This window comes from Tamandua tetradactyla, chromosome 21 (genome assembly GCF_023851605.1).
Source record: "Tamandua tetradactyla isolate mTamTet1 chromosome 21, mTamTet1.pri, whole genome shotgun sequence".
In the NCBI taxonomy this organism is placed as follows: domain Eukaryota; kingdom Metazoa; phylum Chordata; class Mammalia; order Pilosa; family Myrmecophagidae; genus Tamandua; species Tamandua tetradactyla.
In genome coordinates this window covers 19037030-19054353 of record NC_135347.1, presented here as the reverse complement: position 1 = coordinate 19054353, position 17324 = coordinate 19037030, and positions in this window count along the sequence as shown.

Sequence of the window (17324 nt, the reverse complement as noted above, 5' to 3'; positions counted from 1 at the left end):
AAACATGGCTACTGGAACACGGCTCTATGGCTTCAGGTACTTCCCTTTAGCCTCTCTACTGCACCTTAAACTAAAAAGGGATTATCTATACAACATGTAAGAATAACCTCCAGAATAACCTCTCAACTCTATTTGAAATCTCTCAGCCACTGACACTTTATTTTGGCTCATTTCTCTCTTTTCCCTTTCAGTTGAGGAGGTTTTCTCAATCTCTTGATGCTGAGTCCCAGCTTGTTCTAGAATTTCTTTCCCACATTGCCAGGGAGGTTTACAACCCTGGGAATCATTTCCCATGTAGAGAGGGGGAGGGCAATGAGTATGCTTGCCATGTTGGCTGAGAGATAGGCCACATCTGAACAACAAAAGAGGTTCTTTGGGGTGATTCTTAGGCCTAATTTTAAGTAGGCTTAGCCTATGCTTTGCAGGTATAAGTTTCATATGAACAAATCCCAAGATTAAGGGCTCAACCTATTGATTTTGTTGTCCTCGTTGCTTGCAAAAATTTCAGGCCTTCTCCAAACAGGGAAGTTGAATTTTCCCTCTTTCTCACCATTCCCCCAAGGGGACTTTGCAAATACTTTTTTTTATTCACTGTTCAAATCATTCTGGGATTTATCGGGACATCACTCTGGACAAACCTACAAAATCTCATGCCCTACTCAAGGTTCCATGTACTTATGGTGTTCAATTAAACTGTCCACATAAGTTATATTAGGAAATACACTAGTCAAAATATAAATTTTGTACCAAATAAACATTTTTTGCTTTAGTCTCACACATAAGTTAAAGTTTTTTTGTTTGGTTGTTTGTTTGTTTGTTTGCATGAGCAGGCACCGAGAATCGAACCTGGGTCTCTGGTATGACAGGCGAGAACTCTGCCTGCTGAGCCACTGTGGCCCACCCAAGCTAAAATTTTAAAATATGAATTACCATCTATTTTTAACATCCTGCAATATTGACATTTCATTATTCTTCCTCATGCAAAAACATTCTTTAATTTGTACATGTAGTCACTATCATCGTACACTCTAAGCATTCCTAGATTATACCACCTCAGCCTTCATTGTCTATCTTTCCCTCTGATTTCTTTTATTCCACTTGGATATTGAGCCAAATGGGGATACTAATCATGGTATGCTATAACCATAATTGTGCTTGTAACATATTAACCTAGCTATTACCATCTCATCTGCCATTTTAACATAATTCAATGTATAATTATTTTATATGGATATTATAGTTTAACTGCTTTCTGATGGGATATCAGAGAGCCTTCAGTTCAGACACAGATTGGCTATTTCATTAAACAAATATGTATTGAGCACCTATTGTAAGTTAGGTACTGGTTATGTAAGGACAGAGTTTCTTTGGAGAAGCACACAGTTTATTAAGGGAGACAGAAATGTAAACAGATTACTTACCATATTGATACTGTAAGATTTCATTCAGTGGTTAATGAGGTCAGTGGCCCTGTTTACAAAGGGTCAATAATAAGGGCCAAAGAGAATGACATTGACTGGTTTAGTAGGTTTTCTTGTGGTTGAATTGGTACTTAAATTACAGTTTTCTTATTTATATCTTAGAATGAATGCTATGAAGTTAAAGATGGGTTTTGTCAAACCTCAAAAGGATTATATCCTAACTGCTGTGCTCAAAAGTTTCAGCTAAAAAAATAAGTGAGGCAACCTTTTCTCAGTTCCAATTATGCAGTCTGCTCAACGGTATGTTTTGATATCTTCTCCTCTTTTGGAACTGATTTCTCAAGGGGCTTACAAGCTTCAAAATTGAAGTTGTCTTATTAATTTACCAAAAAAAGTTATTACTCATCCTGGTTAGCCATCTGATTCATCATTATTGATTTCAACTAACCAGTTTCTATTTACAAAGATCAAAGCCCCCCTGAAAGGCTTAATTGTTACTATCATTGTAATGACTGAAAAATAAGTGCTGTGGACTGTGAAGGAAAACTCAAAGATAGGGTAGAAAGATGATGGGAAGCAGGGCAACATTTGTTGGAGCTACAGCTTGGTGGGCAGCACCATTTGGAACCTCAGAGTCCTGAAAAAAAGCACAGTTCTAGGGCTGTGTGAGGGTTTAAGGTTATATGCAGCTGCGATGAACAAATTCTACTGAATTGGGAGGGCTTAATGCCAGGGGTTAAGGTAGGGAAATCCTTCCATTGGAGGGGAAGGTCAGAGGGTAGCAAATGGTGGCATGTGGGGGCTGGGGCACTATATAAGGAAAGGGAAATTCCTGGAGCAGGAATACTGTCCTTGGTAAAATTGGTAATAACAGGAGGATGGCAAAGAGTGACCTGTATATTTTTGGGATAACTTGACTTTTATGCCATCTGGAAGGTGTGCAGGTACTGGAAGAGCCCATTCTCACCAGTAGTGTCTCAAAGATATACTGGGCTCCCAGAAGATGGCACAAAACTTACCTATTCAGCTCCTCCTGTGTTGTCTTTCAGTCCATGCAGATTGGCCTGAAATGCCTCAAAGCCTCTTGATAGCTGGTTAGAAAGGAAAAAGAATACTCAATATAATCCTTTAACTGGAAAAAGCTAAGTATAGTCTTTGGAGTTAGAAATGCTTATTATAATCAAATCACTCAAGCAGCATTGATTTGCTTCAAGCCTGAAAGCCCTTACTAGCATGGTTTGCTGTGACCTAATTTTAAAAGCTTACACACTGTTCCTGGTTACATTAATGAAATCTTTTCCCTGCTCTACTTGTAGGGATAAGATATCACCTTCTCACCAACTGAAACCACATGGAGTAATACCACTACCTCCCTGCCTTTGAAGCAAACGGTCAAAGACCTGAACAATCAATGAGGAGAGAAGGGCCTACCAGATAATAGGATATGCTGACCAAACGAAATGGAGCAGGAAATCATTACTCATTTTTAATGAGACCTGTGGCTTTTACTTAGTTTTTTATTTTTTTCTGCTTTCTTCTGGACTTTGTCATTTCTCTGTCTGTTTGGACTATAAAAGCCAAACTCACCTTTATTACGTCAAACTTGTCTTGGAAAGATTTTTTTCCTCCAGTTCCTTGTTAATGCATCTTCAATAAACTCACCTTCTCACCAAAGCAAAGAGACTCATTTCTCTATTTGATGTGGGATCAAGTGGGCCTAACTATATGGTACCTTGTTTCATGATGGCAACTCTTTCACCCTTGAATCTCTTCTTTTTCCCTTTCTGACCCTCTTTCCACTCTCCATAACCCTACCTTTGAGCCTGATGCAGCCCCTCATTTCTAAGGTAAAAAAAAAAAAAATCAGACTTTCCTCCAATGGCCTAGGCAGCAGGAAATAGGCTAGTTTAGAGATGGAGTAGCTTTGAACAATGACAGTTTATTAGCATAAAAATTTACAGTTTTAATGCCATGAAAATATCCCAGTTAAGGCATCAACATGACATCACCTTCTCTGAAGAAAGGCCACCAGCATCTGGAACACCTATAGTCAAATGTGAAGGTGTGTAGTTGGCATCTGCTGGTCCTTCACTTTCAGATTTCATTGCTTTCAGCTCCTGGTTCCAGTGGCTCCCTCTCTGAGTTTCTGTGGGTCATCTCATCATCTTTGGAGCTTTTCTCTCTCTCAGCTCCCCTGGGGCTTTTTCTGTAAGCTATCTGTGGGTGTTTCTCTCTTTTATCCTCTCATAAAGGACCAGTAAGGATTAGGAACCGCCTTGAACTGGTCAGATCACAATTCAATTGAAGCAACCTAATCAAAAGGTCTCACCCACAATACTGTGGATCTTCTCCTTCCTTAGAGTGAAGCCCTTAGAGAACAAACAAGGCTTTCCTATAAATGCTCCTCACTTTTCATAGCTCAATTTCAGTGAATGATTATGCTGCAAACACTATCCACATCAAGCTGAGAACTGAAAGAGTGAAAGGGACAGAAAACTCCATCCTGAAGCATCAAAGAACATCAATCTTAGGGGCCAAGCAGGTACCTCAATATTGAGGCTGGACTATATGGGAGGCAGGTAGTGTCAGCAATGCAAGGGATCAGAACGACAGCATGGAATCAGAGCAGGACTAAGAAGCATTATGACTTGAATGAACTGGGGCAATTCACATGAGCTGCCTCTGGGTGAATGGCCCAAGTGGTCTAGATGGCAAAATGTGCTACTGAAATTACGATTCAGAAACCTTAACAATAGTTCAAAATTAAGACAGTTGTGATTTTCTATGAAAATATTTTTCCTTACTAAACCAACAAACATAGTTATTTAATATTTAGTCAAAATTACACACATATACAGAAACACAATTTGGTATCTTTCGCATTTATTTTCAAATAGTTTTAATTTCTAGTTTACCTTAAATTCAAGTTAAAAATTGCTTCCATTTATCTTTAAATTTGTTCTTCAAGTCAGAAGCACATTAATTCATCTGCATGCCTCTTTTCTATAGTAACTGCAGGATTCCAGAGCAATTTGTATGAACTTTTGCAGTCCCTTTCAGGACATTTAAATTCTTCATCAAAAGTAACAAAGTTGCCTTCTTAGAATATTCCAGCCACTCTCTGAGCACACCCTCTTGATCTTTGATTTATTCCTCTTGGCTTAAAAAAATGGAAAAAAATAATGTCAGTGGTTATTGTAGCTTAATTTTGGGGTTGTAACAAATATTGAAGTTATCTTTTCAAATCAGAAAGGATTGTTTCTCTTCTCAAAGGGGAGAAATTTTTCCAATATATGTCCCCCTCAGCACAAATCCATTCACAAGTTGGATTAAGTCTTTGTTTACCAAACTTCAACTAACTGAACTTTATTGATGAGTTTTATTTAAACTCATAGTTTGACATTTTCCATCAAATTGACTTAATGAAATATTTTAAAAAAACCATAGACAGTAGGTGGGGCTATTAAATGATCCCTAGCTGCCAACACAGGGCTGTGCCATCATAACTTCCAAGGGGCAAAGCTACGGAGCCTCCCCAGTCACGGAAGAGAAAAGAATAAATCTTTCGGAAGTCACAGAAAAAAAAACAGAAATACGATGCATCTAGGATATTTTGGATCCTAATTCTATAGAAGAAAAGAGAAAACCTCATGTAGGCTACAGCAGGACTCTTATAGTTTTGAAAAGTGTAATTTAAGAGTGAGCATCCATTGCCAGAAAGTGATGCCAAATAGACTCTCTTAATTTAATTTCTTGTCTGTGCATATGAAAATTCAGCCTCTATTTTTGTGTTTTTAAAAAGTACAGTATTAAATACACATATAAAAATACTTCCGATTTTCAAACTCTATGGAAAGTGGCCATACTTTTTTTATTAAACACATATTTATTTTGCTGTAGCTTGCTATTCTACAGGCAATGGGTGAGTTGCAATTTTTTTTATCAGTTAAAGAATTATTCCAAATAGTGAATATAGATTTGCAGGTAAAGTTCTTTTACATCTCAATGCTGAAATTTGCAATTCCTTTTCCCCTTCTTTTAAAGTATTTTTTAGTTGTTCTGTATAGCTTCAAAGTATGCTTACGTTTATGCAATTTATTTAGTTATTTCTTTTAAACTGATGAGAGAAAATTTTTGAAAAATTATGTCAGGGATTTTTATGAAGTCTGACAATTTTATAACAAAAAATGATGATTTTGTACACAAATATGTTGAATTTCATGCTTTTTTGTTTTCTTAATTAATTAATTTCCTTTTCTTGATAGATAAATGAATTTTAATATTCGTGTATTTCTCAAGCTTATAAATTAATGAAAAGAAGCATAAGAATATTTTGATGAGTCAAGAAAGTTGTATGTTCCTTGACTCTTAAAAATGTCAAGAAGTCAGTTATATAATTCTCACCATCAGAAGGGAAGAAAAATACCAGTACCTCACCAAAACAACATTTCTTAGTGTCGAACTCTAAAGGAAGTTTTCCATATGATATTCAACATTAATAAAATTGAGAAAAGTGAAGATAATGTTAAGGATGAGAGATTTAGCAAAGAGATACAAATTTTAAAAAGGAACCAAACAAAACATTTGGGGTTGATGACCACAAAAACTGAAATGAAAAATCCCCAGGAGGGTTTCAATGGTAGATAGGAGCTGGCAGAATAAGAAATCAATGAACTTGAAAATAAGACAATTGAAATGAGTTAGGCTGAGGAACAGAAAGAAAAAAGAATTATAAAAGGCAAAAATAGCTGGAGACCTGTGGGACTCTAGCAATTGTACCAATATATGCATTATGGGGATCCTAGAAGAAGCAAAAGAAAGAGATAAAAGGGCAGAAGAAATATTCAGTAAAATATAACAATAAACTTAGGAAAAAGATGTGAGTATGCACCTCTAAGACACCCAAAGAACACAAAACAGGATAAACTTGAACAGAAGTATGCCCCATAGCATACTGATCAGACTGTCAAATACAAAGTACAAGGAGAGAGATCTGATAGCTGCAACAGAAAAGTAAAGTATAATGTTCATGGGAGTTCCAATTAGATTAATTGATAATTTCTTCTCAGAAGCCATAGAGTCGAGGAGAAAGTAGGTTGAAACACTTAAAATGGAAAGAGAAAGCAATCACCAACCAAGAATTTTATATCTGGTACATTTTCTTTTAAAAATGAGAGAGAGATTAGGACATTCCCAGATAAACAAAAGCTGAGGGAGTTCATGATCACTAGACCTGCCCTATAACCATGCTAAAGGGAATTCTTCACTAAAAGGAAAGGTCTCTAGACAGTCATTCAAAATAGAATAAAGAAATAAAGATCTCTGGTAAAAATAACCATATGGATAAATATAAATGTCAGTACTATTGTATTATATTTTTTGTTTGTAAATCTATTCATACTTCCTATGGGTGCTAAAACACAAATGCATAAAAAATGATGATAAATCTATGGTTTGGGGCATACAGTGTACAAAGATAAAATTTGTAGGAAGTACAAAAAAAGGTGAAGGGACAGAGATGTTTAGTGTATATGTATGTTATTGAAGTCAAGTTTGTATCAATTCAAATATGATTGTTATATATTTAAATGGTAAATTTTAACCCCAGAATAACCACAAGGAAAATATATGAAAAATATATTCAAATTAGAAGTCACCTAATATGTTACAATACAAAAAATTCAAATAAATATGAACGCAGGCAATAACAGAAGAATTGAAGGTAAAAAATATATATCACTTACAAAGACTAAATAGCAAATTGGAACAAGAAAGTCCTGTGTAATCAGTAGTGTCTTAAATGTAAATGGATTAAACTCTACAATCAAACACAGAGATTGGCAGAAAGAATAAAAAGCATGACCCAACATTATGCTGTTTATAAGAGACTCACCTTAAATTCAAAGACATAAGCAGCGTGAAGATGAAAGGATAAAAAAATATATACAATGTAAGCAGTAACAAAGAGAGAGCTGGAGTAGCTATACTAATATCAGATAAAATAGGCTTTAAGTCATAAACTGTTATGAGGGATAAAGATGGTCATTGTGGTCATTATATGTTAATAAATGGGTCACTTGAACAAGAAGACATAAAAATTTTAAATATATATGCACCTAAAAACAGAGCCCCAAAATACATCAACAGATTTGAAGGGAGAAATATGTGGATCTAAATTAATAATATGAGACTTTAATATACCATTTTCAATAATGTATAGAACATTTATATAAAAGGAAATAGAAACCTTGAATGATACTCTAAACCACCTTGACCAAACAGACATATATAGAACACTTCACCAAACGGCAACAGAATACACATTCTTCTTGAGTACACATGACTAAAATTAGAAACAAAAAGGGGGACATGACTAACCTCATTGAAATAAAAAGGATACTATAAGAGGATATGGTGAACAATGGTATACCAAAAAATTAGAAAACTGTTTTAGTCTTCTAAGCTGCTGAAATGAAATATACCAGAAATGGACTGGCTTTTTCAACAGTAGGAATTTATTGGTTTACAGGTTTAAGCTATGAAGCCATGAAGATGTCCAAATCAAGGCATCATCAAGATGATACCTTCTTCCTGAAGACAGACTGCCAGTGATCCTGGACTCCTTTGTCAGCTGGCAAGGCACATGGCAGCCCCTTCTTGCCTCTCCCTTCTCTTTTGTTGCCTCAAGCTTCAGGGGCTTCCTCGCTGTTTCTGTGGGTTTCTCTTTCAGATTCTGGGTCTTTCTTTCTGTCTTCATTCTATTTATAAAGGACTCTGGTAAGAGGATTAAGACCCACCTGGGGCACATCTCAACTGAAATAACCTAACAAAAGATATCACCCACAATAGGTTCACACCTACAAGAATAGATTAGCTTTAAGAACATGATCTTGTGGGGTTCATTCAGCTTGAAACTACCACAATAACCTAGATGAAATGTACAAATACCTAGAAACATACAAACAACCTAAACTGCCTAAAGAAAAAATAGGTATCAACAAAGCAATAACTAGCAAAGAGGCTGAATCAGTAGTCAAAACCTCCCAACATAGAAAAGCCCAGGACCAGGTGACTTCACTGGTGAATTTTATCAAATACTGTAAGAAAAATTAACACCAATCCTGCTCAAACTTTTCAAAAACTTGAAGAGGAGGGAATTTTCCCTAACACATTCTACGACGCCAATATCACCCCCAAATCAAAGAAGATTACGATATTACAAGAAAAGAAAATTACAGACCAATATCCCTTATGAACACAGATTTTTAAAAATCCTCAAAAATGTTAGCAAACCTAATCTAACAGCACATTAAAAGAATTATACACCATGATCAAGGCAGTTTTATTGCAGGTGGTTCAATATAAGAAAATCAATTAATGTAACTTGCTTCATTAGCAGAATGAAGTAAAAAAAAAAAAAAAGCCACACGATCATCTCACTGTTGCAGAAAAGGCAAGAGGTGGAGTACCATCTCTTGATAAAAAAAAAAAAACTCTTGGAAAACAAGGAATAGAAAGAATCTTCTTCAAGATAATAAAAAAAAAAAAGCCCACACTAACATCATACTCAATGGTGAAAGACTGTTAAGATTCCTCTAAAATAAGCAATGTTATTCAACATTGTACTGAAAATTCTAGCTAAAGCAACTAGGCATGAAAAAGAAATAAAAGGCATCTAACTCAGAAACGAAGAAATAAAACTTACCTTAATTTCAAATGACATAATCCTATATAGAGAAAATCCTGGAAAAGGTTTTTTCAGGAACAAAATTTCTAAAGCTAAAAGTGAATTCAGCAAAGTGGAAGAATACAAGATTACCCCAGAATCAGTAGTATTTATATACACAAGCAATGAGTATTTAGATGAAATCAAGAAAAAAATCCATTCACAATAACAATGAGAAAATAGAATATCTAGGATTAAATCTAATCAAGGATGTAGTGGACTTGTCCACAGAAAGCTACAAAACATTGTTAAAAGAAATCAAAGTAGACCTAAATAAATGGAAGGACATTCATGTTCCTGAATTGGAAGATGAAATACCGTTAAGGTGTCAGTGCTACCCAAAGTGATTTATGGATCCAACACAATCCCAATCAAAATGTCAACAGCATTCCGGACATTTTGTCTTAATTAAAAATCAACATATCTTGAATAAGAGGATGCTGCTTTCAATGATACTCTAGTAATTTTGAATAAACTGGGCCATAGGATACTTCACTATGGACCACATGGGAGGTATTTAGGTAAGCTACATTCCCCACATGAATGTACTTTTTAAGTCCCAAAGAACTGAGTCCTGAGGCTCTGTTTAGCTCTTATCATTGACAGCAAATACATGTTATAAACAGAATGCACAAAGATTATATAGTTCTCTGAGTGAGCAGAAAGTGATCACTACATTGGAAATAAACCATATTGGAAAGGAAAGTTAGAACTGGTGTCTAAAGTGAATGCTTCTTGGCTCCTGTTTTCCCCCTTCTGATCCCATAAGTTGTTGTTTGTTTGTTTGTTTGTTTGTTTTTTATTCCATAAGTTTTTAAAAATATTTTGATTGAGAAATTTTCACATACATGCAGTCGATCCGTAGTAATACATCGGTGCTCATAATATCATCACATAGTTGTGTATTCATCACCATGATAATTTTTAGAACATTTGTATCACTCCAGGAAAAGAAATTCTAAAAAGAAAAAACTCATACATCTCATACCCTTTATCACTCCCTGTCATTGATTTTTCACTAGAATTCCAATCTACCCCTTTTTTAACCCTTTATTCCCCCTGTGTTAGTCAGGGTTCTCTAAAGAAACAGAACCATCAGGAGAGATCTGTAAATACGAGATTTATAAAGGTGTGTGATGTAACTAGGGGAATGGAGGAGTCCAAAATCCATAGGGCAGGCTGTGAAGCTGTGGCTCCAATGAAGTGTCGGGATGAACTCCACAGGAGAGGCTCACCAGCTGAAGATGCAGAGAAAGAGTGTTTCTTCTTCCTAAAAAGCCATCAAATGATTGGTTTATCTTGCTCTGGGAGACACAACTTACTTGATCACAGATGTAATCAGCCACAGATGCAATCAGCTGACTGATGATTTAATCAACCAGCCACAAAATATCCTTGCGGCAACAGGCAGGCCAATGCTTGCCTGATCAGACGACTGGGCATAATCATTTGGCCAAGCTGACACCAGATCCTAACCATCATATCTGCTATTATTTACTTTTTTGCCCTTAATTTTTATTTATCTGTCCATACCCTGGATAAAAGGGGCATCAGATACAAGGTTTTCAAAATCACATGGGCACACTGTAAAAGCTATATAGTTATACAATTACCTTCAAGAATCAAGGCTACTGGAACACACTTCAACAGTTTCAGGTACTTCTCTTTAGCCACTCCAATACATCATAAAACTAAAAAAGGATGTACATATAATGCATAAGAACAACCTCCAGGAAACCTCTCAACTCTGAAATCTCTCAGCCACTGAAACATTTTGCCTCATTTCTCTCTTTGCTGTTTTGGTCAAGAAGGGTTTTCTCAACCCCATGATACCAGGTCCCAGCTTATGCTGGGAGTCCTGTCCCACATTGCCAAGGAGACATACCCTCGGGGGTTATGTCCCATGTAGAGGAGAGGGCAGTGAGTTCATGTGCTGTGTTGGCTTAGAGAGAGAGGACACATTTGAGCAACAAATAAGGTTCTCTGGGTCTGACTCTTAGGCACAATCATAAGTAGGCTTAGCTTCTCCTTTGGAGGAATACGTGTCATAGAGGCAAACTGCAAGATTGAGGACTCAGCCTATTGAATTCACTGACCCCAGTGTTTGTGAGAATATCAAGACTGATTCCATAAGCTTTTAAGTGAACAGCATAGAAGGACGTGTCACATGTTGCTGAGACATCAGAAAGAATAACCATGATTTGACTTTTGGAAATCACATATAATTACAAAAACAAGCACTATGCATATCAGGGATATTAAAACAAACAAGATAACTGATAATCTGGTTTTTCCTTCACAACCAACACCCAAGACTTCCTCCCTAACCAGTCACTCTCACCAGGGTCGTCAAGCTGAATCTGCATCAATATTCCTGGCCTGCGTTCCTGTATCTCTCAAGTTTCTCAGAGCTGTGTATCACGATGCTTGTGTGCATCACACATCAAAGTGTTTGGTCCATAATAAAAAAGCTCCTGTGTCTCTATCTCTGTTCCTTTCTACCCTTTATATGTACATTTATTTATTGAGAAATTAGTGATGGTTGTGACTTTTCAAATATATAATCCTATGGACAAGTTATCCAAACAGCTTTATGTCAACCACTTAATGGCACTTTTCAGTCTGGGTGTCGATATGATTCCTTGTCTCACCCGCAGAGGCACTGGGTGTGATACTAATGATGCAATCTGACCACATTAAAGTGCTCATAATGCATAATAGTCTAGGTCACTCTCCCCATATTCCACTTCTACCTCCTACCCCCCTCACCCACACACACAGACGGGAATCAGTGTTGCAATGAGTGGGCTTGAAGGCTCAATGACTATCATGCATGTCATTTGTGAGCATTGAAAATGTCAAATAGAATTCTAGTGTGATAAGAGCTCCAGGAGGGACATCCAGTCTTTATTCCTCTTCTACTCCCAAATACTCCCAAATACTTTGAACCACCCCAAGAAAATTAAAAGATGCTCTTTAAATGTTTGAAAGTGTATTAGGGTAGGTCATACATTGTCAATGGAGGCAATAGCAGCCCCCTAAACAGGAAAAATTGGTTTTCAAGGGTGTGCAAAACCAACTTACTCTTGATATGTATAAAACATAGATATATTTACAGTACATAAACAGGAATATCTATGTGTTTGTATCTATGGCGTTAAAATTTCATGGTGAGAGGAGTGAAGCTATCTACAAGGTATTGTAGCACATCCCCTGGAAAAGTCTTCCCTCAGACTCATGTCACAAAAGGACAAGTCCCGCTTGCTTCGATCTCTGGAGTATGATACAGAGTGGAGAATGACTCCACAGATGCCGTATTAAAGAAAAAAAACACCGAAGTCAGGGGCGTGATTTGCATCCCAGATTCTCTTGTCCTGACCCCTCCCCCTCACTCACTCCTGCACACCTTAAGAGTCCTGCAGAAGCATCATAGACTGGGTCCCTCTTGTGGCAGATGCAGACCATACAACAACTCATAGCAGCACTAGATGTCATGAATATGCTGCCATAGGGACCCAAGTCTCGAAAGAGACATGCAAAAGAGCCCCTGGGACAAAAATCACCCATGGCAGAACTGTTGGCAATAGATGCACACATCTCATCCAGTCACTGTGTGTTAAACCATCTAAACACAAAAAGGATCTTTCTAATTGACCCCATCTGGCTTATTGTGGCAGGATATCCTCATGGGGAAGAAACCAGAGGCAGAAAAGCCTCACAGAAAATAAAAGGTGGGAGGACTGAACTGCTACAACATAGAAGGGGTCCTGAACTGAAAAAGCATAATGAAATGGGGATAATGAGTGAAGGACAATTTAAATAAATCATAGGCATTAGGGGAAAAAATCTGCACAAAAACAAACAGAACAGATCAATGATCCCAGAGAACAAACAAAGTAAAAGAAGCTTTTTCTGGAGGTGAAACAATTACACCCAAAAAGGTCAATCTTAAAAATTGTATCCAGGGCAAGGATCAAGTGAGAAAAGCTAAGAAAAATCGGACAGTTAAACACAGGCTACTCTAGTAGTTCAGAATAAATTGGATCAAGCATCAAAGAACAGCCTTAGCACAAATCTAATCAACAATAAACCCCTACACAAGAGAGAGAACCTGTTTTCAGAATTAATACATCAAAATAATAAAATGCCCAGATATCAGCCAAAAAAGCACAAGCCATACTAAGAAACAGGAAAATATGGCTCAACCAAGGGAACAAAATTAAACATCAGAGGAGACTCAAAAGTTGGAACAACAAACCAAAATATTGGAAAACAAACAGCCTGGAAAAAATTGGAGAACAATTTAATTTCATCCTGTTCTCTGATTTTGGGTTCTCTTTTTGTCTTTTCCAAGCTTTACTAGTGGTGAGCAGTTTAGCTGGTCAGAAGCAGAAGAAAAACATAATTAAGTCTTCCCCAATATACTCAATTTTGGAAAGAATATGGAGAAAAAGGCACAATTATTCTTCGTGTAAATTGAGAACACCTATAACGGGTAACTTACAATTTCTATCACAATTTTTAATGAAAATGCCCATTTGTCTAGCAATTCCACTTCTAGAGCCATATCTTCCTGTTTCTTAGTATGGCTTGTACTTTTTTGGCTGATATCTGGGCACTTTATTATTTGATGTATTAACTCTGAAAACAGGTTCTCTCTCTTGTGTAGAGGTTTGTTGTTGATTAGATTTGTGCTAAGGCTGTTCTTTGATGCTTGATCCAATTTATTCTGAACCACTAGAGTAGCCTGTGTTTAACTGTCCAGATTTTTCTTTATCCTGGAGATACATTACCTTATGTAAGAGTAGTTCATCCTTGCATACCACACATAAGTAAGCACAGAGCAAGTAGTATAACTTCCCCACAAATTAATAGTCAACAGAGCAGGGATTTAAGTTAAAATAGTTCACCTCCACAGTCTCTTCCCTTCATCAGAACGCTATAGTGCCTTTCTCATGTTCACAGAACATGTCAAATCAAAAGACTGAAAACAACTTAATGTCCATCAATAGGGAATTATTGAAATAAATTATGATGACATCCAAAAATCGACCAATACAAGGCTATTAAAAATGAGGCAATTTTCAATGTACGATGTGGAACAATCTCCAAAATATACTGTTAAGCAAAAAGATTAAAGTGCAAAACACTTGGGTATGGTATGCTATCATTTATGTAAGCATCGTCAAAATTATTCTCTTTGGGAAAAAAAATCACAAGGAATTGGTAATGTTAGCTGTCCTTTGATTGGGGAACCAGACATTTGGTGGGAGACTTTCTCTGAATGTCAATTTTGTATTATTTGAATTTTGAAATTTGGGTTAGTAATTTCCACTAAAAAAATAATTAATTTCATTAATATGTAAAAATGTAAAAATTGAAGTAGTGATAATTAGATATGCATTGGTTTAATCTTTTCTAAATCAATTAATTAACTGATATTCATTACTTTCTATTTCCTTAGGTTCCCCTGAAGTAGTGATTCACAGCTCTATTAAACTGGAAGGCAAGGCAAGGATTAGGTTACACCAGCACATTCCACAGGTATAATCTATTGCTGCAGCATATTTCTCATCACCTTGGCTATTTTTGTTATCCTTGGTACAATACTTGCTAGCTCAGACCAAAATACTAGCTGGGTCCTCTCAGAATTCTAAACTCTGGTTCCTGGGATTTCCCAGGGCCTGATTCATGTTCTACCCAACTGAAAAAAAAACCTTCTCTGTGTGAGTTCTCTCTCAGCACAGTTGAAGGCTTTTCCATAGAGTTAATAGGATATGAATCAGAACTCAGTAAATCCCCATGGAGTAGAGTAAGCTTTTTACTTAGTCATTTTCTTAGTATGTTCTAGTCTGCTAACTGCTGGGATGCAATATATCAGAAATGGAAAAAATGGCTTTTAAAAGAGGGAATTTATTAAGTTGCAAGTTTACAGTTCTAAGGCCATGCAAGTCTATAAAAATGTCCAAATTAAGGCACCAATAAGAGGTTACCTTCATTCAAGAACAGCTGATGAAGTTCAGGGTTTCTCTCTCAACTGAGAAGGCACATGGAGAACATGTGACATCTGCTAGCTTTCTCTCCAGGCTTCTTGTTTTATGAAGCTGTCCTGGAAGTATTTTCCTCTTACATCTCCAGAGGTCTCTGGCGTGTGGCTCTCGTGGTTCTCATGGCTCTCTTATGGCTCTCTTGTGACTCTGAAGTTTTTTCAAAAAATGATTCCTCTTTTAAAGGATTCCAGTAAGTTGATCAAGACCCACTTAGAATAGTTGAAGTCACATCTCCATCTAATCAAAGGTTAATGCCCACAATTGAGAGTGCCACATCTCTGAGGAGTTAATCTAATCAAGTTTCTAACTAAACAGATGAAAAAAAATGGTTGATCCTACAAGATTGGATCAGGAGTAAAACATGGCTTCTCTAGGGTACATAATCCTGTCAAACCAGCACATGTTATTCTTTAAACCCCACAAAAATAGGAAAATGACATTTTTGCCTGTCTTTGCAGACAGAGGTCCATTTTCACAAGGTGGGGACAGAGCAGATAGAAGATTAATAGGAGGAAGAGGAGAATTAAGAAGCCTAATAGGGTTGGCTAATTGGACAAGAACTCATTATTTCATTTCTCTCATTCAAGAGGATCTCATCATCTGAAACTTCTGAACATGTTGCAAACCACCTATCTGTATGCATTAGAATCACCTATAGCAGATGTACTTTATTTCTTCCCCATTTTTCCACTTAAGCAATTTTATATTTGCACATGCTTTTAAGTTCTTAGACGGACTTTTTGAATACCCTACCAGTGCTTATAAAACATTAAGATACTTTCATAGGGATTTTGTTAAAGGCAGGTTCTCATTCAGTAGTCCTGGGGTGGGGCTTGAGATTCTGAATTTCTAGGAAGCATTTCCAATGCTGCTAATCCACAGATTACACTTTGAATTGCAATGTCCTGGAGGGTTCTTAATACTAAGAAAGAGAAGCCCACAGCATGCAGCACTGTTTTGACTATGTAAAAATAAGTTTATGGACATGGAAAATGAAAGGGTTGGATATGTCACCATATAGTGAAAAGTTCTATAGGGCAGGACGTGCAGAAGCAGAATAGCATTTTGGTTAGGTCCATGAGCTCTGAAGTCTGATGAACTGTCACCAGTGCCATCACTGATGATCCAAATAACCTTAGAAAATTAACTTAACCATTCTAAGTATCTGTTCTTTCAGCTGCTAAGGGTAGAACCACATAATATGGACATTTTTTTTTTTTTTTTTGTAAATCAGAAATGGGAAGATGTGGGCAATTTTGTAAAGCTCGAGCTAATATAACCCCTTCATAGAGTACATGTGAATATTACAACAGATAGTACATGGGATGACCATAACACAGCCTCAAGCACAGAGCACGAACACAATAAAATCTAGTACTTATTGCTTTATTCTTAATCACATCTGTGTGTATACGTGCACTTTCTTTCTTTTACCATCTGGAGGCTTCTCAGCATTTTTCATTCTCTTGTGTGTGTTTTTTTTCCCCCTAAACTATGTATCATTATGGCTAAAATCACTGGTCATGGAGCCAGATTGCTTGGCTTCAAATACACCACTCACTATCTATATGACCTTTTGACATTTGCTTAACATCCCTGTTCCCTTACAGGATTGTTGTAATATTAAATTAAATACGTGTTGAATGCTTATAACAATTCCTGGCACATAGTAATGTTATACAAGGATTTAGATTAGATGCCAATAGAAATATAGATAGATGAGAGAGAGGTAAGTACATAGGAAGACGATAGATAGATAGATAGATAGATAGATAGATAGATAGATAGATAGATAGATAGATAGATAGATAAATGCTTCTACCTCTGACTAACTGGCTTCTCTTCCTCTAATCACCTGTTGATAATTGACTAATTCTATTAACCAATAAGAGCAAATCAGTTAAAGTTTAGTATTTTCCCCCTTTTCCCTCACTCGTTTTAACACTGGTAGAGAATCTGAAATCTAAGAGATCTTAGAAAAAGTCTAATTAAATTCCAGCATTTTACAGTTTAGAAATTTGATACATAAGTAAATGAAGCTTCCTCAAAAACGCACATAAATGACCAGGAGCAGGAGTCCATGAAATCACCCTGAAGCCCCTCATAACTATCATCCTCAACGTTCCA